This window comes from Macrobrachium rosenbergii, chromosome 43 (assembly GCF_040412425.1).
Source record: "Macrobrachium rosenbergii isolate ZJJX-2024 chromosome 43, ASM4041242v1, whole genome shotgun sequence".
NCBI lineage: Eukaryota > Metazoa > Arthropoda > Malacostraca > Decapoda > Palaemonidae > Macrobrachium > Macrobrachium rosenbergii.
This window is the reverse complement of record NC_089783.1, coordinates 14,304,118-14,328,870: the sequence shown is the minus strand read 5'-3', so window position 1 is coordinate 14,328,870 and position 24,753 is coordinate 14,304,118. Positions and strand designations below refer to the sequence as shown.

The window sequence follows — 24,753 nt, the reverse complement described above, 5'->3', positions numbered from 1 at the left end:
CTAAGGGCTCAAGGATGTGGTAGTCATTCATGCTTTCAAAATTCCACTATGGATTCAGGACACTGTGCTTAACATAGGAATGTGATATGGATTTCCATTATGACCAGGAAGATCCCAATTTTTCTTTTGTCTTTAATAATGAATTCCTGAATATCTAAAGTGATGCCTTTATACCTTATTGGAATCAGTAAGGAAGTCCTTCCATTGGTTTTCAGATGGTTATGGATTTTGCAAGATTAAGCTCATTCTGCCATTACCTCATGAAAGATTTGAATCTGGTGCCTGCAACATTTGTTTCTATTCTTCATTACAGATTAATAAAACTACTGTAGTGCTTCATTCACTGTCTTGTTCATAGAATTATAGAAAAAAGAATTTTAGAAGGCCCCTTACCATTCATTCCATTTTTCATTCAGGTTTTCCATCTTTCCCAAAACCACTAATTTTATAGTACCTTTATACCTTTCACCTCCTTTGCAAGAAATTTAAGTACTGTATCTCCTGAAGTGGTATCTTTGTCTGCCTTTTCCATTGGTACAGTTCTGACATTTAAATTTTCAAAAATTTACTTTATATATAGTACTCTTTCTACAATCTGACAATCCTTCAAATCCATTTTTGTATGTAAATGCTCACTGGTAACTATTCTTGAAGGTCTGATGAAAAAATCTTTTTCAGCAAGAAACAAATTTTGAGAGCCAAAACATCACAGTTATCTACAGATCATCACATCAATGCTCCAAGTCTGTTTTTATGTGAAATCAGTATTATAAGCTGTACATATATCCTCCATGTTTCTAGAAACTAAAAAGTGATGACTACCAGTGGCCACCCTCTTCTTTTGAAAATGGCCCTTAGTTGGAAAAAATGTCCTGAGGTTTTGTGCGAATTCTAGACTAAACTAAATTAATGTTTTCCTTTAATTACGCGAACTTAAATGAGGTGCACTGCAATGATGAAATGGTTTTGTTTGTTTTCACAAGTAGGCAAGCAAGGCAGTATTCTCCTTAATCATTCAGGCATTTGAAGTATCTCTGACAATGCTTATACTAAAGGTCTTAACATCAGTATGGAGCTTTCATAAATGCAATTAAAACTGTCTCTGTTTTATCCTTACATAGCCTTCTTGGTCTTTTTTTTACTGTCAATTTCCAAATGGTAATCTACAAATACACAGAAGTTGCTACACTTTTCTCTGAACACCAGAGATAGTGCCCACCCAACATAGCCTTGGTTACAGGAAAGAGGTCACCTCTCTCACTTTTACAAATTTTTAGTTTCTTTGTTCTTCAAAACAATGTTTAAGAAGTTAATAATATAACAGGTTTTACAACATTACCAAAATAAAAATTCAGGAGTCAAGAAGACTACAGTACTCTCAACAAAATAAAACTGGCATTTCTAGTTTAGAGTAAACACCCATGGAGCCTTTTCCAGAAAACAGGTAATCAAACAAAAATAAAAATAAAAGCCAATAAAATATATACAGTACTGAATAAGCAATGCTCTTATACCAAAACTGGTGATACAATGCACTAAACTACAATTGCCTGTGAAGGGTGCAGTACTTGCCAGAAGCAGAGTGATAAGCACAAGCAAGGATTCATTCCCTTTATCACAGCATAACTTTGTTTTGTTTTATATCAAAAGAATAAGTTGATCACTTGATAAATATGAAATTGGAGCCACAATCCAGGCAAAGGGTGTGTAACATCAACTAAATATCACATGACACCAAACTAAAAATACCAAAATTAAAGGAGTTTTAAAACTACAAGAAAGCAAATGATTATTTAATGTAAAACATGATTAACAAGAGGCTTTTGATGGGTAAAACTTACGTCTAAAACAAGTACAATGCATTCACAAAAATATGTACTTTTGGGCTTATTGCACTTGTGCTAGATAACAATGATTTTTAGAACATTAAAAGGTTTAACAAAAGTACTTAAAAGATATTTTTCCACAGATGGCACAGTCTATACATTACCTCCTATCCTTAACACTAGGAATAATCTATATTATATATATAAACTCCTCGTAATTTACTATGGTATAGGCCTATCAACGACAGCATGTCAGCTTATCCCAGGCGAGTTCAGTTCAGCTACATAGTTCATCAAGTCATCATCTGAAAAAGATAAGTGTATTAACTGAAATTTCCAACATACTTGTTTACAAAGTAGACATACTTCTTAGTAAACTGAACCTAGTTTCAGTGAATTTTCAAACTTACCAAGTTTCTCGGTTATAAAAACTCGAAGCACATTTGGGATAAATACTTTTTATAATTTCTACACATTTTGATTTTTTATAAATGTCTCATAACAAAATACTTAACTACATCAATAAAAAGTTGTAGGTTACTGAACTTAGTTGTAAAACCTCAAAGCACATTTGGGAAAAATATTTATTAGAATTATTTTTTGTTTTATAAATATCTGAACAAAACACTATCTGATCCATAAAACGTTGTAGGTTACTAATTAAGATTTCTCTGCTGCTTACTAGCAACAAAATCTAGTTACAATACTATGAAAAACTAGTAACTGTGAGCCCTCTTTCATTGTACAGCTGCCTCACCTTCATGAATTTATAAAAAGATAATGCTAAAGCTGAAATAGGACGATTCCACTTGGCCTAATGCCAATGTAAGGGGGTCAAATCACCTCTCCATTCTTGTGTTTTGCTCCTCATATGTACATTAATCACGTCATATATGTTACTTGTTATTATTTCAGATTCTTTATGTATCTCATTGTATGCATCAGTGTACGGCCTTTCCACTGATATATATCTGCCTTTTACATGTTCTGTAACGCATTACATATGTCTTCTTATGCCTGTTAACAAACAATTTCTGTATGGATGCAACGGGGGGCCTCAGGTCGCCCGCTACCTTTCCGTCTGCTTTCTGCATTATAAACACCTGTTGAGAATAATAAAGAATCAGTCTTTCACTTCTGACATTTCTTGAACCTCACACTGGTGGCCCCGGAGTGACAGGTAGCGCGGTTTTGGGCCAGCCATTAACGGACTACAAACGGCCGCAGCCAACCATCAGAGAGCCTTTAGCGAACTAATTACGGCATCAAAGTTTAGGGCTCTGATAGCTCCCTCCCTGGTGGAAACTGTCATTAACGGACTCAATATGGCGCATTTTCCCGTGGTTTGGTACGTGAGTAGTAAAGATTTTGGAAGCTGAACTTCAATGCAAACCCGCGAGCATCGTCTGTACGCCCCTCTTGCCAACAAAGCCAGACGCAGTCAAACTTCCTCTGTTTTCATGGCAGAACACGGCATCAGAGTTCCTGCGCGCAGATGCGCACTTTTGCGTGGCGCGCATCTCAGACGATGCTATCAGATCCAACGTCACCATGATGGCGCTCTCAGAAGAGGTGTTCAACAGAATCTCCCCCTGGCTCGACGTGCAGCCGGACAAGGTCACATACACTGCCTTGAAGGATAAACTCATCCAAACTTACTCCCTGCCCGTGACCGAGAGAGCGCAATCGACCTATTATCCCAGCCCCTTGGAGAAGCATCACCCAGGGAAGCCTGAGACAAACTACAGGGGTTGGTAACACTGCCAGGCCGTGACGAAAACTGGAGGAAGAGGAAGGTATACTTAACGACAGCGATCTTCCTTCAGCGCCTCACACAGGAAGTTAGGGGCCTTAATCGACATCACTCCGAAAATACACAAGGCCACCAAGGCCTCGAAACACGCTGCCGCCCTGGGAGCCTGCAGCCTGACAGAGGAGAATGACGACAGCGAGGGAAACATCAGTGCCGTTTACAGAAGAAGACACCATTCAGGGAACACAGAACATGGACAAACCCGGCGTGGTGCTTCTTATATAGAAAATTTGGCACCAACACCAGGAACTGCAGACCTCCCTGTTCCTTGTACAAAAAACGACAACAAAAGCTGCCACAAGTAACAGCAGTGGCTGCAAAAGCCAACTTCCCCCAGCCAGCAGGCTTCTTTCGAAATGGCGCCTGCTGGTAGATACGGGAGCAATGCAGTCGGTCTTCCCGCCATCTGAGGAAGATTTCGAAAAGATACCTGACTCAACACCAGCCCTCATAGCAGCAAATGGAACTCCCATCTGCATGTACGGCATGACGACCCGGACTATCTCAATTCTGGGCCGCAGATACCACTGGCCCTTCGTCATCGCGGAGGTCAAGTTCTCCTGCTGGGCGCAGACTTCCTAGGGCACCACGGACTTCTGGTCTATGTCAGAAGACAACGCCTCCTCAACACAGGAACCTGCCACTCCCGTCAGCTCTCCACCGGACCTGGAATGCCCACCATCTGCTCCACAGCCCCCAATGGCTACACGTCCCTCCTACAGGAGTTCCCAGATGTATTCAAACCAGAACTATGCCAGTCACCAGGGCCTTCGGCAAAGCATGGCATCTTCCATCATATCACCACGACGGGCCCACCGACCCATGCCAAGTTCCGACAACTGTCCCCCCAAAAGTTACAAGACGCCAAACGGGCCTTCACAGAGTTGGAATGGATGGGCGCCTGTAAAAAAGCATCAAGCCCGTTGGCGTCTCCCCTCCACTTGGTAAAGAAGTCCGATGGTTCATGGAGGCCCTGCGGGGACTATCGGCGCTTGAATTACCTGACAACACCAGACCACTACCCCCTCCCTAACATGCAAGACCTTATGGGCGCCCTCCACGGCGCGAAGATTTTCTCCAAGATGGACCTGCTGAAGTCATACTTCCAAGTCACTGTGCATCCCGATGCATCCAAAAGACCACCATCATCACACCCTTTGGGACTTTTACAATGTCCTATTCCACCTTTGGTCTCAGGAACGCAGGTGCCACATTCCACCGCTTGATGGACACCATCTTGGGGGATCTGCCTTTCTGCATCTGCTACATCGACGACATTCTCATCTTCTCCAGGTCCCCAGAGGAACACCTTCGCCACATCCACGCTGTTCTGAAATGTCTTCAGGACAGTGGACTAGTCATCAGGTTCGACAAATGCATTTTCAGGACAGAAAAAGTAGACTTCCTCGGGCACGAGATTTTCCTAGCAGGAGTGCGCCCCACGGCTTCTAAAGTAAAAGCTATAGAGAATTTCCCAAAACCACAAACCATCAAGGCCCTTCAGCCACATCCACATCGATGTCGTCGGGCCTCTTCCGCAGTCGGGAGGAGCCAGATACCTCCTGACGATCATAGACCGCTCCACCCGCTGGCCCGAGGCAACCCCCATGGAGGAGGCATCAACAGCGTCATGCGCAGAGGCCCTCCTCTCCAGTTGGATCAGCCGTTTCGGAGTGCCAGACAGCATCACTACAGACAGGGGTCCAACCTTCTTGTCAGAGCTCTGGGTCTCTTTGGCACGCCTGATGGGTACAACACTACACAGCACAACGGCCTACAACCCCGCAGCGAGCGGCATGGTCAAGAGGGCACACAGCTCTCTTAAGGCAGCTCGCATGGCACATTGCACTGACGAGAGGTGGAAGGAACAGCTCCCCTGGGTCCTGCTGGGTCTCCGCACCGCACTGAAAGCAAATGGCAATGCCTCCCCTGCTGAGAAAGTCTACAGGGGGACACTGGCCAACACCCCACTCCCGAGGTTGAGGGAACTCGCACAGAAGTTCGCACCCTGCTGTAAGACCTTCATCGACAGAACCACCATCTACAGCCCACCCGCCTTAGACTCCTGCGCCTACGTCTTCGTCAGGGTGGACACCTGTCAACTGCCCTTAACCAGGCCCTCCAGGGGGGCCCCCACCGAGTCATCAGGTGGGCTGCCAAGGCATACCTCCTTGACATCCACGGGCGTGAAGACTAGGTCACCATCAACAGACTGAAGCCGGCATTCCTGTTGGACAGCGAAGTACACAAGAAGGCAGGCAGGCACCCCAGAGTTCCCCCTCAGTACCTCCCTGCAGACACACCCGCCCCCCAACCAAAGCGGGGTCCCGGGGCGGCCCAGGGGACACATCAAGCCAACCCCAGATGTTGGTTCTACCCCACGCCCACAGTTCTCCAGGAGTAGGGGTCCACTCCAACTACCTCAGTGATTGCGTGATTAATGTTGTTTCATCCAATAATAGCTCCTCTAATTATTGTCTTGGGGAGGGGGGGGGAGTATTTGTAAGGGCGTCAAATTGCCTCTCCATTCTTGTGTTTCGCTCCTCATGCGTACATTAATCACGTCATATATGTTACTTGTTATTATTTCAGATTCTTTATGTATCTCATTCTGTGCATCATTGTATGGCCTTTCTGCCAATATATATATCTGCCTTTTACATGTTCTGTAATGCATTATATGTGTCTTCTTATGCCTGTTAAACACAATTTCTGTATGGATGCAGCGGGGGGCCTCAGGTCGCCCGCTAACTTTCTGTCCACTTTCCGCATTATAAACACTTGTCGAGAATAATAAAGAATCAGTCTTTCACTTCTGACATTTCTTGAACCTCACACCAACAGGCAAATACAGCTGTGTTTCCTTATCTCACTTGACCTAAAAGAGTTAGAAACCAAGGTGCCTCATTTCTATGGAAATTTATAATGTACTATTTTGAATTATCTATTATGCCTTGTGGTGGCACAAATCATAATTGGCCTGTCCCGGGTTTGTTTGTGGTCAAATGGACATTCTCCTACAACTAGTTACAGCAGCCACAATTATCATACTGCTGATCTCTTCCTGTAAGTTATTTCAATTTAACAAGCAGCATAACATTACTGGTTGCTAACTCATCCACAACCAAACAGCTTCTTGCACAATCTACAGAAATGTAGGCTAAATTAGTGGGCAACACTTAACAAGCCTGCACTAGCCTAAATAGTATTTTTTTTTTAAATTCATCATATCTAGGACAAAATTAATAAAAAGGTGAAAGTAGTACTTAATATTTCTGACAGATACAAGAGGGTTTATAGACTAGAGATAGCTAATAAAACCCATTAATCTGAATATTACATGTTAACATGTAATGAAGTGTAAAATTTGTTATAAGATTATCATGCATGTTATGCTAACTTGAATGTGAATATAAATTTCAACTGTAGCAACAAAATGGTTTAGTGTATTGTTGGGTTTAAACCTATCAAAAATTGTCCTATAATGACTATAAATAAAAGACTTAAGACTTTTTGTTTGCCTGCAAATCCTAAATAACCAATGAATTTCATTTTTTTTTTGCCTTGGGGCTTATGCATGATTCAAATTATTGCAACTAAGGATTATGAATCCACAACATTAGATGAATAGGTAACCACTGGAAACTTTTAACAAGTTATTGTCAACAGGAATGTAAGCCGTGTTAAAATTCCAACAACGCACCTAATAGATTTGAATTGCATTTCCCAATCTCACTAACTTTTAAAAGGAGCACAAATGCTCTGCCACCTCTTATGGTCTTACAGTTAGCACCAGGTTGTGCCAGTGGGGTACAAAGTCATTTAATTATCTCGTGGTCTTTATTTGAGAGTTCCTGATTTTTCAGCACTTTCTTAGATATTTTCTTTCATAAGACTTTATTCACAGAAAAGTTTTATAAGAATGATTGAAATATACTTTCAAATAAAATCTTTATTAAAAAAAATCTTGTCAAGCTTATGACTGCAATCATACTGACCAAGTAAAGGCAGGTTACGCCGTTCTGAGGTTACAATGCTCTTCAAATATATTCATAAAAATTTTTTCCAGGTTACAACGCATGTTCCGGGTTTACGACGCCTTCAAAATTCGGAGTTTTTTTATGAAAAACTCAATAATAATGCAGGTTATGTCGTTTTCAAGACACCCAAAGCATTAAGAGTACGGTTTTCTTACAATTTTCAATAATGTCCCGGTTTACGCCGATTTTCGGCTTGTGCCAAGTTGCTAGAACGGAACCCCCGTCGTAAACCGGGACTGCCTACTATATATGCCTACAGTGTTTTCTTATGATTCTTTAAAAAGGTGATAAGGGTGCTTTCTTGTTTATGCCATTTTGACAAGAGTAGTAGTAACATAAAGGGTGCTTTCTGGTTTATGCCATTTTGACAAAGAGTAGTAGTAACATAAAGAAGCGTCTTTAAAAATATTTTGGGGCACGGAATCTATGACTGTAGAGTATTCTAATGAAGGAAACTAAAATCTGCTTACTGGCAAAGACTAACTTTTAGCATCTCTATCAGCAAGTTTTCTGATATAGAATTTCCACTTCAGTCACTAGATTGTGAAGTTAAATACTTTACTCAACTATATGCAAGAACTTCAGCAAGTAACAGGACATGTATTCTCTGCTTGTGTCATACTTGAGTAGCCTATGCTCTCTTAGCTTTATCTTTATAGGTCTGAGTAAGCAAACATCATCATTATAAATGGTAAAAAAAAAGCCTTAAGCATTAACAAAAGATGAGTATTACATTTTAAAGAAAGCAAGTTTCGTATTGTTCACTTACCTTTAATTCTAGTCCTTCTTCTTGTGTGATTCAGCCCAATCTTTAACCTTCTCCCATAGCTTGCTTGGTTCGTCAACTCGTGGAACTTCATAATTTTGTGTGATGTAGATTCCCGCATACACACCAGCTCCAAACGTTAGCTGTTGGATTACAAAAAGCAGGTGTAGCTACTTATTACAAAAAGCAGGTGTAGTTACTTCTTTAAAGGAAAGTGTAATCAAAGGTTATACAGTACTAGGAACCACAGAGTAGAAAGAAACAGAAAATACTTGGGGTGCTGAACTTCCTGTATACTGTAATTGCTGCTTTTTGGGACTTTTTAACCTCGGTTACTTTTATTTTAAGACCTTCATAATGCACTTGGTAAATTACATCAGCCAGCAACTTTAATAATGAAAGAATACTGTATTTTACCACAAAAGAAAAGAATATACCAAAAAATGCACCCATCCTGGGATTTGGAAAAGGATACTGATGAATACAATGCCACAGGAGTCACATTTAACAAAATCTTAATGCATTCTAGAAACAAACCCCAGCCTCATTCTCAAATCAATAAAATATTAAAAAGTTAGGGATTTACTTTTAACGTCCACACACTTTTTTCAAGTATTACAATGGGGAAAATTCTTGGCAATGATACACAAAAACATCTCAAAGCAATGGCAAACGTTTTTAAAAAGAGGGGAATAATTGTATGAACTGCAAAATGACTTGTGAACACCACTCTGTGGTCAAAGTTGGTCAAGTCATGCAGGTGTCATGGGGTTTCAAAGTAACATGGAATTTAGAAAACCAACTGGGCATCTTTTCGAAGTAAGGAATTTAGAAAACCAACTGGGCATCTTTTCGAAGTAAACATGCACCCTTGAGCATTTCAGATCCTTCCTCCAAAACACACAGATTCCAACTTATTCAAATGACTAAATGAATCTCTCATTTTATTACCAATTCATAGAGGCAACGTTCTCCTTTTTTTATTGAGTACTTACCGATTAAAAACTGTCACCATGGTGGATATTTTCTTTAGCATGTATGTCACCATAATGGATATTTTGCTTATAGAATACTTATCGATTACAGACACATATTACCAAGGCAGATATCACTGGGAGATGTCATGCTATTGTGTTAAAATTCTAATTGTGTGGCAAAGAATTACAGCAATGCAGTTATGTTCCTGTAGGGGGGTACTGCCATCAGCGCACCTCATGTGGTGCACTGTAGGCATTATGTATGGCTCTTTGCAGTGTCCCTTCAGTCCCTTGCACCCCTTTCACTGTATCTCCGTCATAGTCTCTTTCTTCCATCTTACTTTCCACCCCCTCCTAACAATTGCTTCATATTGCAACTGCCAGGTTTTCATCCTGTTACACCTTTAAAACCTTAATACTCTCAATTTCCCTGTCAGTGCTGAATGACCTCCTGGGTCCCAGCACTTGGCCTTTGGCTTAAATTTTATACAGCATTCCATTTCAATACAGTTTACGTTGTTTTAATAATGATTTGAAACAAATTTACAAAAATACAGTTAAAATCTGAACATATATGAATAAACAAATAAAGGAACATATATTTAACCCTTATTATCAAGTTTCGTGGAAGTTGGCACTTTTAGAGAAAAGGACAAAGTTCATGAAATTTTTAGTGATGGCTGAAATATATCTGCTTATAATAAAAATAGTAACAAAAGGGAGGGTCAAGTGGAGGCGAGACAATAACACCTCAACAGAATATCTAAAGATCAATGATTACTTAAGATGGAACGAAGTTATAATTTACCTTGTAGATAAAAATACATGTTTAACAAAAATAACAACAACAAAGCTCAGCTGCTTCACAACATTTAACATGTTGCTTATTCATAAACCTAATCGGTGATATTTTAGTAAGCTGACTTGGTAAAACAACCAACTGATAAAATTCAGTGTGACCTCGACCAAATGTTGGTCTAGTGGACTGCCAAACCTAGTTGCATGATGAGGTATGAGATTCTCTCATCAATGAACAAGTTACAGAGTTAAGAGGAGAAATTCTCTGTTAAAGTAGTCTTTCCGTCTCCTAATGCATACGTTTGGACTCAAGAAATGAAATATCAAACATTCTCCTTCTTCACTGAGATTAACAAGATGGTGTAGGCAGTCTTGGAAGATTGTAGGTTTCCGAGAGTGGATGCGCTGGCTTCTCACTCTGTAACACTACATTATTTTTTTTTTAAACCATTGTATCGAATTACTGCCAAACCTGGTAGTATCAACCCAGAAGCATTATATTTGTTTCATACCAGGTAACCTTTTTCTGATAAAACCTCAAGGAATTTTTAAAAAAATTTTTAATCTTTCTAGAGATTATTTTTGATGCGATAGGTTTACTATTTACAAATGGACAACAAAATATACCACTAGATTATTGTGCTTTTCCATCTATCGTCCTTAGTATTCCATTGTTTTCCCAGGAAAGAAAATTCAGTATAACATATTACCATTATATCTATGGGAAGTCTACAAACAATGGATAGTGGTACTGCTTCATGATGTCTAACGGGATTTTAATAGTCCTTACCCTAATCAAAATAGGCACTATAGAAACCTGGGCATCATTCTAAAGGGTAAAATAATACCAATAATCTATTTACTTCTCAGATCACCCCATTGATCGCAATCTACTGTCTTTCTATGTTTATGACTGCTAATAGCCGCGGGAGGTTAATGCCGTCAGTGAACCTCACGTGGTGCACTGTAACTGCACCCAATTTTTAGCCTTTTACTTAACATAAAAACAATGACTGGGCTCCTGTAAAAATAAAGCCGATATTAAGAAACCAAAAACCGATTTCTCTCCGATGAGACACCGACAAGTAAAGGTCATATTTGATTCGAAAGTGCCCCAGTGCTTGGCTTAACAGCCTAAATTTCATGCAGTCAAATATTAACTCAATTTTTTTCTTAGAATAGTTTGCTCTGTGGAACAAATTTCATCGTGATAAAGGTCAGACTAACACACTCACCAAAAGTAATTTTGCAAAAATGAGAAAAACTACAGGATGCGTGAACATGTTGGTTGTAGAGAACAGTGTGTGTGTGTGTGTACATTATATATATATATAATATATATATATATAATATATATATATATATATATATATATATATATATATATATATATATATATATATATATATATATATATATATATATATATATATCTACCTAATTTCTATCTATCTACCTAATCTCTATCTATACATAAAGGCGGACAATGTACTGTATAACAATTAATTATTGGATAGATGTTAATTTGCAATGTTTATAACATCTCTTATAAAATTATGTGCAATGACTGCATTAGCTTCATGAGGCAAACATTTCTTCATTAATGCCCCTGGATATCAGATTGCCCTTTCAACTTCCATATCCCTAGGACGTAAAAGCCCAGAACAAACTAAATTTTTTATCGCTCATCTTAAGCCTTCATCACTTCATGTAAAAGTACCTCATACCAAAATACGCATCAATATCAACCATAGGAATCTACTCATATTTTCGCGTTCACTAAATAACTATGTATATGGCAATCTCCTTTCCGGTATATACTTGCATCTGCTTTCAGGACCTTCAGTACCTTTATTCCATAATTAGGACACCTAAGTGCCATAAAACTACAACATGGCACTGATCAACAACTTAAAAGTATACTGAAATTGTATGAAATCTTTCATTCATAGCAGTGACCCATGGAAGAATCGCCCCCCAAAAAATTGTGGTAAAAATATACGAATGTATTATGAAGTTTCAATATCGAATTTCGCCATAAATAAGATATTCTAAAACAAGCCGGTAAACAAAAAGAATCCCTAGTGTGAAGATGAAAACAGGAGCAACAGAATTTTTAGACTAAGAATAAAATTGACAGCAAATATATATATATATATATATATATATATATATATATATATATATATATATATATATATATATATATATGATAAATCTTTTCTCAAAATACACAAAATGGAAAGTAAAGGTGGCTCATCTAAAAAAAAAAAAAAAAATAGGACTTAAAATACAGTACAACTATATTTGTAATAATGATGATTTAAATAAAGGTTGTCTCGCTTGCTGTAATAATGGTGATTTCAATAACGGTTGTTTTGCCTGCTGTATCCAATTGCAGTATACTGAAAGTATTACCATCATATTGTTTTTGTATCACAGAATATAAATATTGTCATCGTACGCCATTTGCATTTTATATCGTTTACAATCTCAAAATCTCGGCTGATTGCCATGAGTTGTTAGAAGAAACGTAATTCAGGGATACTTTTTCTTGTAAATTGAGATACTTTTTCTTGTAAATTTACAAAGTATCTAATCAGAATGCACGTATTATTACCATATTACAAAATATGAACAGAGCGATCATGTGCCATTTTCATTCTGGTTTTGTTTACATTCTTACAATAATCAGCAGATTGCATTTTACCGACATCACTGTCTTGAGTTGCCGAATGGCACTTAATTCTGAGATACGTTTCTTTCGTAAATTATCAGAGCTGGATTTAAACATTGCAACTACTTTATTTATAAACGCAGTAAATTAAATAAAGTACACATGCGTTTTGCCAGTTTCAGACGTTGCTTTTGCCCCCAAAAACATTGTGCAGTCTGCTCATTATTCGTTTCTTCAGACACAGCTGTAACCTATTACTTAAATTTGGTGGCATACTTTCTCAACACCGTTGCTTGAAGGAAGAATAAAAATAAATTTTATTTTCATTCATGGAATTACGCTGAAAATATGCAAGTTTTTAACAAGTCGACAACTGTAACGCAACTCTTAAACGTGTGTTACTTACGATAACAGATGTTTCTCTATTCGGTTATGTCAGTGCTTGCTGTCGTTTAATCAAGTGGCTGTTAATGTAAGAAATAGTATTGGATTCTTACACAAGCCACAAGTTTGGTAAGCCTGGCTGGATGTATGATGATTCACATTTAGCCTACTGAACTTTTGCTCCTAAGCCTATTAGTTTAAAGCTAACTTACATATGCCTTGCCGGTGAAATCTGCCGAAACTGAGACAGGCATAGGAAACCTAGACTTGTACAATGCATAGGAAGCTTAGCTTTGTATCATCTACCAAAAGACTGAAACCTGCACTTTAAGCATATCCTCATGCAATCTACCGAAACCGCATCTCTCGCTATACACGATATTATAAGTGATGAAATCATGTTTTGGGACAAAATTTTAAGGACCGAATGATACACGAGATCAGATAATACACGAGTATATACGAAAATTACGGTTCTTATTGATACTGTATATTTTTTTTGTTTTACGGAATGTAACTGCTGGAAATGAAATGTGCTTGTGTATTAAGGAGCAACCTTCAGTTCCGAAATCCGAAAAATTCCAAAAACCGAAACGGCTTCCTCCGAGGGTTTTGGATAAAGGACTGTGGATCTAGTATATACACATATACATATGATTATTAATTACGTTAACACATGATTTGTTTATCAAACCACCACACACACACACACATACATATATATATATATATATATATATATATATATATATATATATATATATATATATATATATATATATATATATATATATATATATATATATATATAGCGTGTGTTGTGTGTGAATTCAAGTATGTATGCGAAGGGTGAGTGGGTGTGTCTGCATATGTACATAAACAATTTATAATTGTAGTATCTGTCTTTCTCCCTCTCTCCTTTTCCAAGCAAATATTTCTTTGGTAAAGGAAATTTTCAGTACATGACCTTCTTTGAAAAGGAAAATATCTGTAAAAATTCCAAAGCATGATACTCAATGGATACTTTCGTTACCCCTAATATCTGTTAATACAAGGAACATATATTACAATTACACAATGGGTAAATAAAGTCACGTACTAAGTTACTTTCACTGATTCTTTGCTCACGCCATTTTAAACAGCGGACCGTGACAAAACGAAACGTGGGTTTCACGATGCGTAGAGTACCCCGACTTGCTCGGCACATGGTATTCATAAAATGGGACGCTACTTGGGCTTTTTGCAGTGATTGCCCATAAATCAGGGATAATGACATGAGTGTAGGGTGAGACAGTCTAATGACATGAGTGTATGAAGCCCATAAAGGTGGGACAGCCTAAAAACATGAGTTTATGTACTGTATATCACATGAAATTTTTTTTCCAATGTAACACGTATACATCCATGCAGAAACAAATTTTAAAACGATGGAGCAAACTATAAATAATATACAAAAGTTAGATATCACAATCAATTTTTAAGGTACAGGGACCAAGGAATGTAGCCAGGCAATAGTATTAGACCCAACACTGCATTACACCAAAAATCAAAGAATAAATCTTGAAAATACCAAAACCCAATTTCATTGAGGAATTTGGCTTGCTTACTAAATAATAGCACACTACAAGCATTACAGCTTGAACGAAGCCAGTGATACTAGCCATGCTGCTTGTAATTACGACAAGATATTAAAGAAAACGCTGGGCGATATGGCACTAGGCTTCTGTTAAATCATGACAAGCAACTGAGAAAACTCCTTCACTTTCATAACTCCTAAGAGTTGGCAACCAGTCTCTTCAGGCTTTCCAAAACATCGTCCACACGACCCCTTCCATGCCTCGTATGTCTTGGCTTCTACGGAGGAAAGGCACTCACGATAATCGTTTGATATATATATGGATTGGTAATCTGTTTTACATATTGTCAGTGGATACAGTCTGTGTCGTTTTCACATGCTATTATAAAATTACTTGCTAAAAATTCAAGAATAAATATCGAAAATAACTGGCAACACAAAGTAAACTAAAGACAACTACTTAAAAAACTGCTAAAAAGAAACTAATGCAACATCAACGAAACTTAAAGCAACATTTCAAAGGCGCTTAGTGCGAAGTAGCGTCTACCCGTTAAATCACCACTGCACCATATTAGCAATTAACAAAATCTTAACACTCTGTCATGAAATAATCCTCAATTTTTTTTCTCTTGTACTCCAGTCAGAACAAAGAACTATTTCCTATTCGAAACAAGGTAGAAGAAAAATACGAAGTAAAAGATGTGGCCACCAGCACACGAGAACACAAACTGAGAAGGAGCTACTACAACGGACCGAGGATCAGACAAAACAGGGACTCGCAAACACAGTACGTAGCCATAATTAAAGATGAATAAAGTAGACCCGAAACATTTACATCCTGACTATGGAAAGTAGGTATTCGTAAGGTAAAATAACAAAATTTGTAGACATAATTGCTATGAGGTCATCGGGGAAGAAATAAGAGATGTCAACAGAGTCCAAAAATACAGAGAATGCTCTTAGTTCCGACGGTGCCACAGCCTCCCTCTCTAATCGAGTCCCTTGCCCCAGATAGCAAGACACCGATCCCAAAATGTATTCACACACGGACGCACGCACGTGTCCACCTCTGGGAAGATATCTTGGGAAGTTTCGTTTCTAAACTGACAGTGAAAACATGCCGAACGACGTACGTTGAATAGGCATTTTAGATTTAAATACAGTGGCTGTATATTAGAAATTTGATCCCGAAGCGAATATCAATTTATATCTGACTAAAACTGCTGCTTACCAGCAACAATGGGAAAATGGCGTCCTTGGCTAAAATCGCCTGGGGATGAGGGGGGGGGGGGGCAAATGCCGCGAGTTCTTGAACGAGCGAGTGAGAGAAAAAAAAATCTGTGATTCACTTCAATAGTTGTGTACGGGCCACTGCGAAAACTACAAGAAACAAAAATGTAATCTCTGGAAAATTTAAATTAAAACAAACATATATCAACGTATATCTAATTACAGCACATATTAATGCTAAAGTTATATTGATAGGGTATTCTGTACACACACACTATATATAATAATAATAAAATAACAACACACACACAATATATATATAATATATAATGAATCTTGAACTTTCCGATGAAAGTATTTCGGGAAAACCCAAAATCGAAATCATGGCCTGAAACACGTCGAGAAGCCCTTAGTGGAGATTAAGAAATAGCTATATATATAGTTCGCTTTTTCGGAAACGTACCAAACGGAAGTGGGCAATTACATGTCAGATATTTTAGAGCACTTTTTGTTATTTCTAATTCCTTTATACAACACACTGCCATTCATGAAAGCCATTACTTCCGTGAAGGATGTTATGCTTTTGTACGCTTTTCAGGATTACGCAAAACGATATTCGTTATTTATGGGTAAATCTGGCCAAGTTTGGCCTTGTCATTTGCAACAAGTGATTAGATTTTGGGATAGCCTAACAGAACAGAACTGTAAAGTTTGAGGATTTAGAGAATCTTTTAGAGTCTTCTATCGAATGCTCCTTTTTTTAAATCTGAAATTAGAAAGGTTGACAAAGCACGTTCATATAAGAAAACCGCTGAAAAAATTAATATTGTCCGCGATCCATATCTTTATTTCCCCTGCCAATGCGGTTATGTTATAGGTTTCTATGATTTGTCTGTTTATCTATCAGCAGATTTTTAAAGATTTCTCATTTTAAGTTTCACAATATTCCCTGCAATAAATTATTAGACGAAGTGTAATAATAATAATAATAATAATAATAATAATAATAATAATAATAATAATGATGATGGTATAACTTTTATAAATTATTCCTGAATCCAAGATTTATATATTCATTCGTTTATTATGACTGTAATTGACATGTTTTGAAACCTGATAAGATACAGAATATTTTGGTGACTATGGGAATCGACTCACTTCATTTTTGTGGAATAAACGTCAATGACGAAAAACATTTCATTAACTATGATAACTGCACCGGCGGAGGTGTGCAATCTCTGATAGCCTTTTCATGTTTATAGTGTGGAACCTTCATTATTTCCTTAAAAATTCAACCTGCCGCTTTCAATTTAAAATATTTATGTTGCAGTAATCGAATCTGAATTGGCCATCCATGCATATATATATATATATATATATATATATATATATATATATATATATATATATATATATATATATATATATATATATATATATATAATAATCTTTTCCAACTCTGCCTACACTTATTAGAGTACTCTTGAATCAAGACTTTACACCTTTCTCCCGAGATTCTACAAATGGAAGCCGTTAGCTAAGTGGGCAAATGAAATGTGACTAGCAAGATTTAGCAACTACAGCTGATTTGAAAATGACGATCAAGAGTCCCAGTCCAGGATGATGGCCATGATGTTGATAAACCCATCGTTGGAGGCCAAAAAGGGCTAACATAATTTTGGGTGGAATAAGGAGAGAGACTGGAGGAAAGGCAACACCTCCAGAACTAAAGCAGATGGCAAGAAATAAATAAGACATTAAGTCCACTACCTCCGAAGTCTTACTAAAATGCTAAGAGGACGCTGCTTCTGAAAGGATTCCCTTTCAAATATAACATAAAAATGTACCTGATGTTTAACTGATAATGCTGGAGAATTTAAAGCTATTATTGAATCAACCTTGGCTAAAGGCGTGCAGTCCTTTGCATAACTGAGCCTTGAACTATTCGAAAAGACATCCAACCTCTGACATAAGCCTTAGCCTTCTTCCTACTCCTCTCTGAGTGACAAAGCCAGAAAAGCATGGCATGCTATTTTGTCGTCATCTTTCACTAACTGATTTTGCATAAAGTATATTATATAGACAGATAGTGCTCTGAGATTCATGACTTTTTAGTTCTCTTGAAGTCCAAGGAAAGTTAGGCTTAGAGACACCCCTAAACTGGCAATCAGAATAATGGGTCTAAATAATTTTTTAACCTAAACAAACAAAACATAGATTTACGAGTGTACTCAGCCATGTGACAGATATCACTACAAAACACGATGGACTAGAACAAAGACATAAGTGTCACCAATAAAAATACTCGGTTGATGTTTTCCCTTGTAGTCAGAGCTGATGCCTTTTAGGCGAAACAACAGCATTTCTAATTTATAAAATGTTGCATGCTCGCCAAGTACTCACTAAAACAACTGAATGTATGAAGGGATAATTTTCCTAGGTGAAAATTCAAATCATTTCATATCAATGTATAAAGCAGCATGTTATCCTGAAATGGGGAATGAAAGATCCGAGAGGAAACTGTAACCATGCTTCTAAAAACATGCTTCATAGATTTCAAAATGAAAGACTTGTTTCTGAGAGAAAAGGAAACTAATCTATACTATCTCTTAACATAGGAATGTTCAAACTGGGTAAACTTGCTTTTTAAAAAGTAACCCCCCCCCACTTTTTTTTTTCAAACCAAGAACATCACTTCAGTATCATGCGTATTTTATTATAACAGGTCTTTTCATCTTTAGAGTAAAAGTCCCAGTTTTTCGCTCAGTATGAAAATACAAAATACATATCTACAAAACTTCGCATATTAAAAAAAATACAGTTAAATAATCCTACGTAAATGCAAATGTTAAAGCTTTTCTTATATAAACACGAGATTAAGAAATCATCGTAACTCCGTGAAATTAGGGTGATCATTGTGAGAAAAGGTCTTTAGATATTAACGTAGACAAAGCCCTGTTTTCCACATGGTAACGTTTGACATTTGCTAGATTGCAAAAAGTGAGTTTGTAAACTACAAAGTATAATATCAATAATGTTAAGTATGAGCAAAAGTAGTCACAGATATGTTGCAATACGGTTATTACTTAGCTGACTCCGTGGATAATTTTATTGGATGCTGTGTTGTAACGATGTTTTCTTTCACGTGTAAGTTACGACCCAAATCACGTTTTACGCGCCCTTTTCACGTGTAAGTTACGACCCAAATCACGTTTTACGCGCCCTGTCTTCTTTTTCCTTCGGTGATGTCATCTAGATTTTTATAGTGGTGCTTTTCATTTCAAAAGCGGACAGAAACACAATAAAATTCTGAACATAGTCCCGAAAACAATCTCACCTCGTGTTTTGTAAGTGCAACTTACACTCAACTAGATACCAGTGCCGATGATTAACCAATCTTTAACATGCAAAGAAATTCAGTCGAACTTTTAAACAATCATGAAATGAATATGTTCGTAGGCATTCAAACTAATTCTTTGATACAAAATCACACTTATGAAATTACTGTACACATCTCTCTGATAGTAGTCGACTCGAACAAGCATCTAAGCTAATTTTTTTTATCGACCATCATAAAAACACACCAAGAATTTAGAACGCACGGCAGGCCTAGACATATTCTTCAAAACACACACCACTATCAAAATCCAGATGACATCACCGAAGGGAAAAGAAGAAGAAAGGGCGTATAACACAGAAGGAAGAAGACGGAAAGGAGCACGCGAGAAGAATACCGCTCTGATGAATTCCTAAAAATACCATCCATCACAGAAAATCAAGATACTGCATCAAATAAGAAGAAGTAGGAGACGATGCGGAGCAAAGACAGAGTGATGGAGGAAAAATAGTGCAAGGAGACTATCAAGGGAGAGCTATTTTTGCCAAGACCTTCTCACATTTTACTCATCGCCTGAGTAGAAGATTGCTCTCTACCATCGCTGGCGGTTTCGAAACAAAGTAGAGGGCATGGTGGCCAAGAGGTAGCCTTACACTGATCACAGACGGTTATTAGCATGAAACCATACATCATAAATGAACCAGGGATGGCTAATAAACTAATGAAAAATTGTCACTTACGTCAAGCCATACAGCACTGTGATAATCAAACAGACTAATGGAAATTAATTATTTTTAACCATATATTTGCTGTATATGTTATAATGACCTCAGCAATTCCCACGAAAATAAATAAAAATTTGATTACCCTGGAAAAAATGAAGGCAAGTAACCAATCACCTGACCTAACCTAAAGCGTTATTTTACTAGAAATAATGTGGCCGTGGGGCTTCATGATTTGGGTCGTAATTTACACGCGAAAGAAAACATCGTTACGATAAAGCATAAAAATCCACGGAGTCGGCTAGGTGATAACCGTGTTACAACATATCTGTAACTACTTTTGCTGACACTTAACATTACTGATATGGTACTTTGTAATTTACAAACGCACTTTTTGCAATCCAGCAAACGTCAAACGTTACCCTGTGCAACGCCCGATATGTGCTAGTGTCTGAAACACTTTTTTTAAGACCATTCGGGCCCCAGTTTGTAGTTCGACCTTCGATATACACAGTATCGTGCAGAACGGCTGAGAACTTTAAGAGTGATTGTGCACACTTAAGGTGTACTGTAGTTTGGATAATGAATACACATACGATAGTGTCCATGGATTGACAAACAAACAGACGAAGACATGGATAAAATAAAAAAGTACATTATACATTAAAATGTTTACATATAACATTCAAAACTGTGTGTGTGTGTGTGTGTGTGTGTGTGTGTGTGTGTGTGTGTGTGTGTGTGTGTGTGTGTGTGTGTGAGAGAGAGAGAGAGAGAGAGAGAGAGAGAGAGAGAGAGAGAGAGAGAGAGAGAGAGAGAGAGAGAGAAATATTTGACACCTTGCCAACCTTTTGAATCCGACCTCACTTCAGACAACTTGCCTTTCTCTTCTGACATAATCACTTTTTCCTTCTTCTTCGTCTTCTTGTTTCCCTCTCTCTATATAAAAAAAACACCTCATTCCACAACCCCCTATCCGAAGCTTCTCTTCAAAGTTAAATGAAAAATAAATTTGCCGTTGTTCTTGAAATCTCTAGATATAAATTCTACTTAATGCCCGAACATGAATGTCGTTAGATACGACATAACACCATTAAGCTATTTATAAATTGTGCAAATAGGAGCATGCCTTCGTCACAGTTTATCAAATTATGAACAACAATCACTCGAAGCACAACTGCCTTCATGTATGACATGAAGGCCCCATAATGCCTGTGCATAGACACTTCATTTGTACGAAGACCTGGCGTCTCTTTGCAGCACATCATTTTGCAATGACCGTGACCCAAGTGATCAATGCATGGCATTTTCCCCGAAGGCAAACATGCACTTGAACGTCGGGGTTGGAATGCTTAAAGATGTCTGATTTATTGACAGATATGAATTAACTCACGTATAGAATGGAGGATGGTAGTCCTCCATACTCACATACATAAATGTTGATACATATAAAGATATATAGCAAACATCAACTCAGTCAACCGCCTAACATAAAAGCATAGACATTATTACTGAGAAGAAATATGCCCCATCCTACAATTTTCAGAAGAAATGTGCCCCATCTTACAAATTTCAAACACAATACATTCTTACAGAAAATATCAGCATGCTGAAAGTTGAAACCAAAAAAGTCTTTGACAGAACGTGGCCGTGACTTAGGCCTATATTGGCAAGACAAATTTTACACTATTTTTACGTGACTTGTAATATTTTAACGTAAAGCAAATTATGCCTTCTCAATGAAATTTGTCTAAGATAACGTTACGTTATTAATGAAGCCACTTCTATTGTATAATTATGCAATTACTATACGTCATCAATGAAGTCTGCCAGGCTATATGATTAAGGAAAATGTCCCAATACTAAAGTTCGTTAGTCAACAAAATCACAAGAAAACACTGAAGTTTGTCGGATCATACAACCACAAGGAAATCCATAGTTCACCAATTAAGCTTTTACGAGGAAATATGTATCACCAACATAGTATCTCAAGAAAAATTATATACACTGAATTTTCAATGGTGCCATCTGGTGAGCAACGACAGACTCTGATAACCCTATTTAAATAAGAAAGTCATTTCTGCCGGGGATCGTAAGCACAACCAATGTACCATATATAAAGCGAACTGCATCTCCTCACTAAATAATACATTAATGCATAAGGTTCGCAATATAAATCAAATGAAACACACCAACTTCTCCAGCTCACCATCTTCATCAGTAACAGACCCGATGAATACAATCGCTCTCAGCCGATTCTCAACAGTGACAGCAAGCGAATGGTCTTTCTGATTAAAGTTTGCTAAAACAGTTCCACTTCTATTTGGATTTACACAAAAACATGACAATTTTTGTTCACAGCATCAATCCACAAACCACTCCACCTATAAGAGTATATACTGTAAGTTCCTTTGATTAATGAAAAGTTAACTCATCAAACGTTTATCCATTCAACAGGCCAGGTCGCTATACACTGTCCTGATTTTTCGTAATATTACGCTATACATAAGTCTGACATAAACAGAGATCACTATAATCTGCAAACCTCCGTATATCCGTCTTACCTCTTGATAGCTATATACATAACCCTCACATCTTAAAGACATGACTTGATCAAGGCTGAACTGTGATCAAAACAAGGAAGACGACAAAAGCACCTTTAGAGTAAAATGTAAAACTGTAGTAGAGATGTTCGAAATGCCTGCAAGTAAAAGATCCCTGAGAGAACTCCCTTCAAGATCTGCCCCTGGCAAAAGATAAGGAAGGAATGATCCAAAGATAGGCATCAGAGATGACGTCATTTATAATTATGTTCAACTAACCACAGCCTCAATAGCAGACACTGTATGAATATATCAATTAATGAAAGCCTCCTTCAGCTATACACAGTCAGTTTGAACCAAAACCAACGGTCGACAACGACTGGCATCAAGCATATCCTGAGCACCGTTTCAACACAAAGAACTACCCAGACAAAACAACGAGTCGACGATGTTCTCCACTTTAAAAACTAGTCTGAGTCGAGATTCTATAATAATAACAGGGTGAAAATGGGGGAGATCGGGAGAAATGATGCCAAGAGCACAAGAACTCACCTGAAAAAAGAACCCTCTCTACTAATTTGCAGCCGCACCTGCACAGTGCATCTCCTAAAGCAACTCTAAAATAGGCTATTCTCTCCGACGAAAATGTCTGGTGATATTCTGAGATAGGTAGCACACTTCAGTCGGAATTTGGATGTTACAATTCAAATGAAATTTTATTTTCTTTATTAGAAAAAGCAAATTTTCTAAATAAGAGTTTCTTAACACTTACGACAGTCTCTCTTGGCATAACATTCGCAAAGAATACTGACATTCTGCAGAACTGCGGAAGAAAAGGGACCACTTCTAGCTGGATACTAAAATCTCTCTCATTAGAAGCACGGCTAAATGATGAAATAAATTATGATCACAAATCTTTGTTTATATTGCAACTATCAGTTGACTTCTGATTTGAAGGGAATAGATACACACTTTCTGCAGTTCCCATCCAATGTAACAGACAAGAAGAGGTGAAAGGAGTAGGGTATGCGTTTAAATGTGCCATTATCAAGACAGCAGCTGACATCATCAGTCTTTGAAAACAACTAAATTAGAAGATACATTAAACACTTTACTTGAAACGAAAATATTACTGAATTCAGTTTTTCAAAAGACAGTTGGGACCCATGCCACCTCAGTATCTACAATTCTGTATATAAAGGCTATTACCTTATAATACACAAACACCTGACATCAACTTTGATTTCTAAAACGTTCGTTGTTTCCAAGCTAAAAATAGGTGACTTCAGGAGATTTTGGATTGATCCACATATCTAATCTCTCTCTCTCTCTCTCTCTCTCTCTCTCTCTCTCTCTCTCTCTCTCTCTCTCTCTCTCTCTCTCTCTCTCTCTCTCTTTATAATTTTTTGATACAAAAATGAATGATCAATTTTCTTTCATTCGCAAACGATCGAATGTAAATTTCATCATCCCACCAATATACCAAAAAATTTTCAGGTTTGAATTACATTTTATTTATCGTTCAACTCTGCAATGACGTAAAACCCCTCTTATAAGGTCATAACCTGGTATAAGCACCAACAGCACTAGAAAAAGAAAACGCTATTATAAATCTTACCACCCCAGCGTACCCACTTGAGCCAAGCATCACTATATTATCCATTTAGTGGTGGTAAAGGCCTTTTCTGAGGTCATGATGATTGCTTTTTCTTGTGATAGTGAACGGCTATCTCTAAAGTTGCACTTATCTTGAAGTGAGGGAGAACAATCACCTTCAAGTGATAATGAACAAATGTCTTCGAGTGATATTGCACATATATACTGACGTGACGGCTAAAGCCTATCTTAGTACGGAATGGCGAGTGGTAGTGACCCACTAACTAAGCCTATCTTGCAGTGCAAATGAACCCAAGCCTTCAAATGATGATAATCAATGCATCTGCACATATACAAAACTGACATGTGAAGAAGCTTGCAGAGAAATATTCAGAATGATAACACATCTACACAGGCGACAGTATAGATAAAAGTATAAGAAAAAACATGGCCGCAACTCTAAATATA

General features: G+C 37.6%; 1 protein-coding gene and 1 long non-coding RNA gene across 2 annotated transcripts in view; one reads left to right on the top strand and one right to left on the bottom strand.

Annotated features, from left to right (window-relative positions):
• LOC136828583 (cotranscriptional regulator ARB2A) overlaps nucleotides 1-24,753 on the top strand; it is a 323,128-nt gene that overhangs the window by 77,303 nt on the left and 221,072 nt on the right. The window lies entirely within an intron of this gene.
• LOC136828580 (uncharacterized) overlaps nucleotides 1,779-24,753 on the bottom strand; it is a 53,274-nt gene continuing 30,299 nt past the window's right edge. The window contains exons 3-4 of the long non-coding RNA XR_010850117.1: nucleotides 8,449-8,588; nucleotides 1,779-2,131 (exon numbers count right to left, since the gene is read on the bottom strand). This is a non-coding gene — a long non-coding RNA (uncharacterized lncRNA). The remainder of the gene's footprint in view (nucleotides 2,132-8,448; nucleotides 8,589-24,753) is intronic.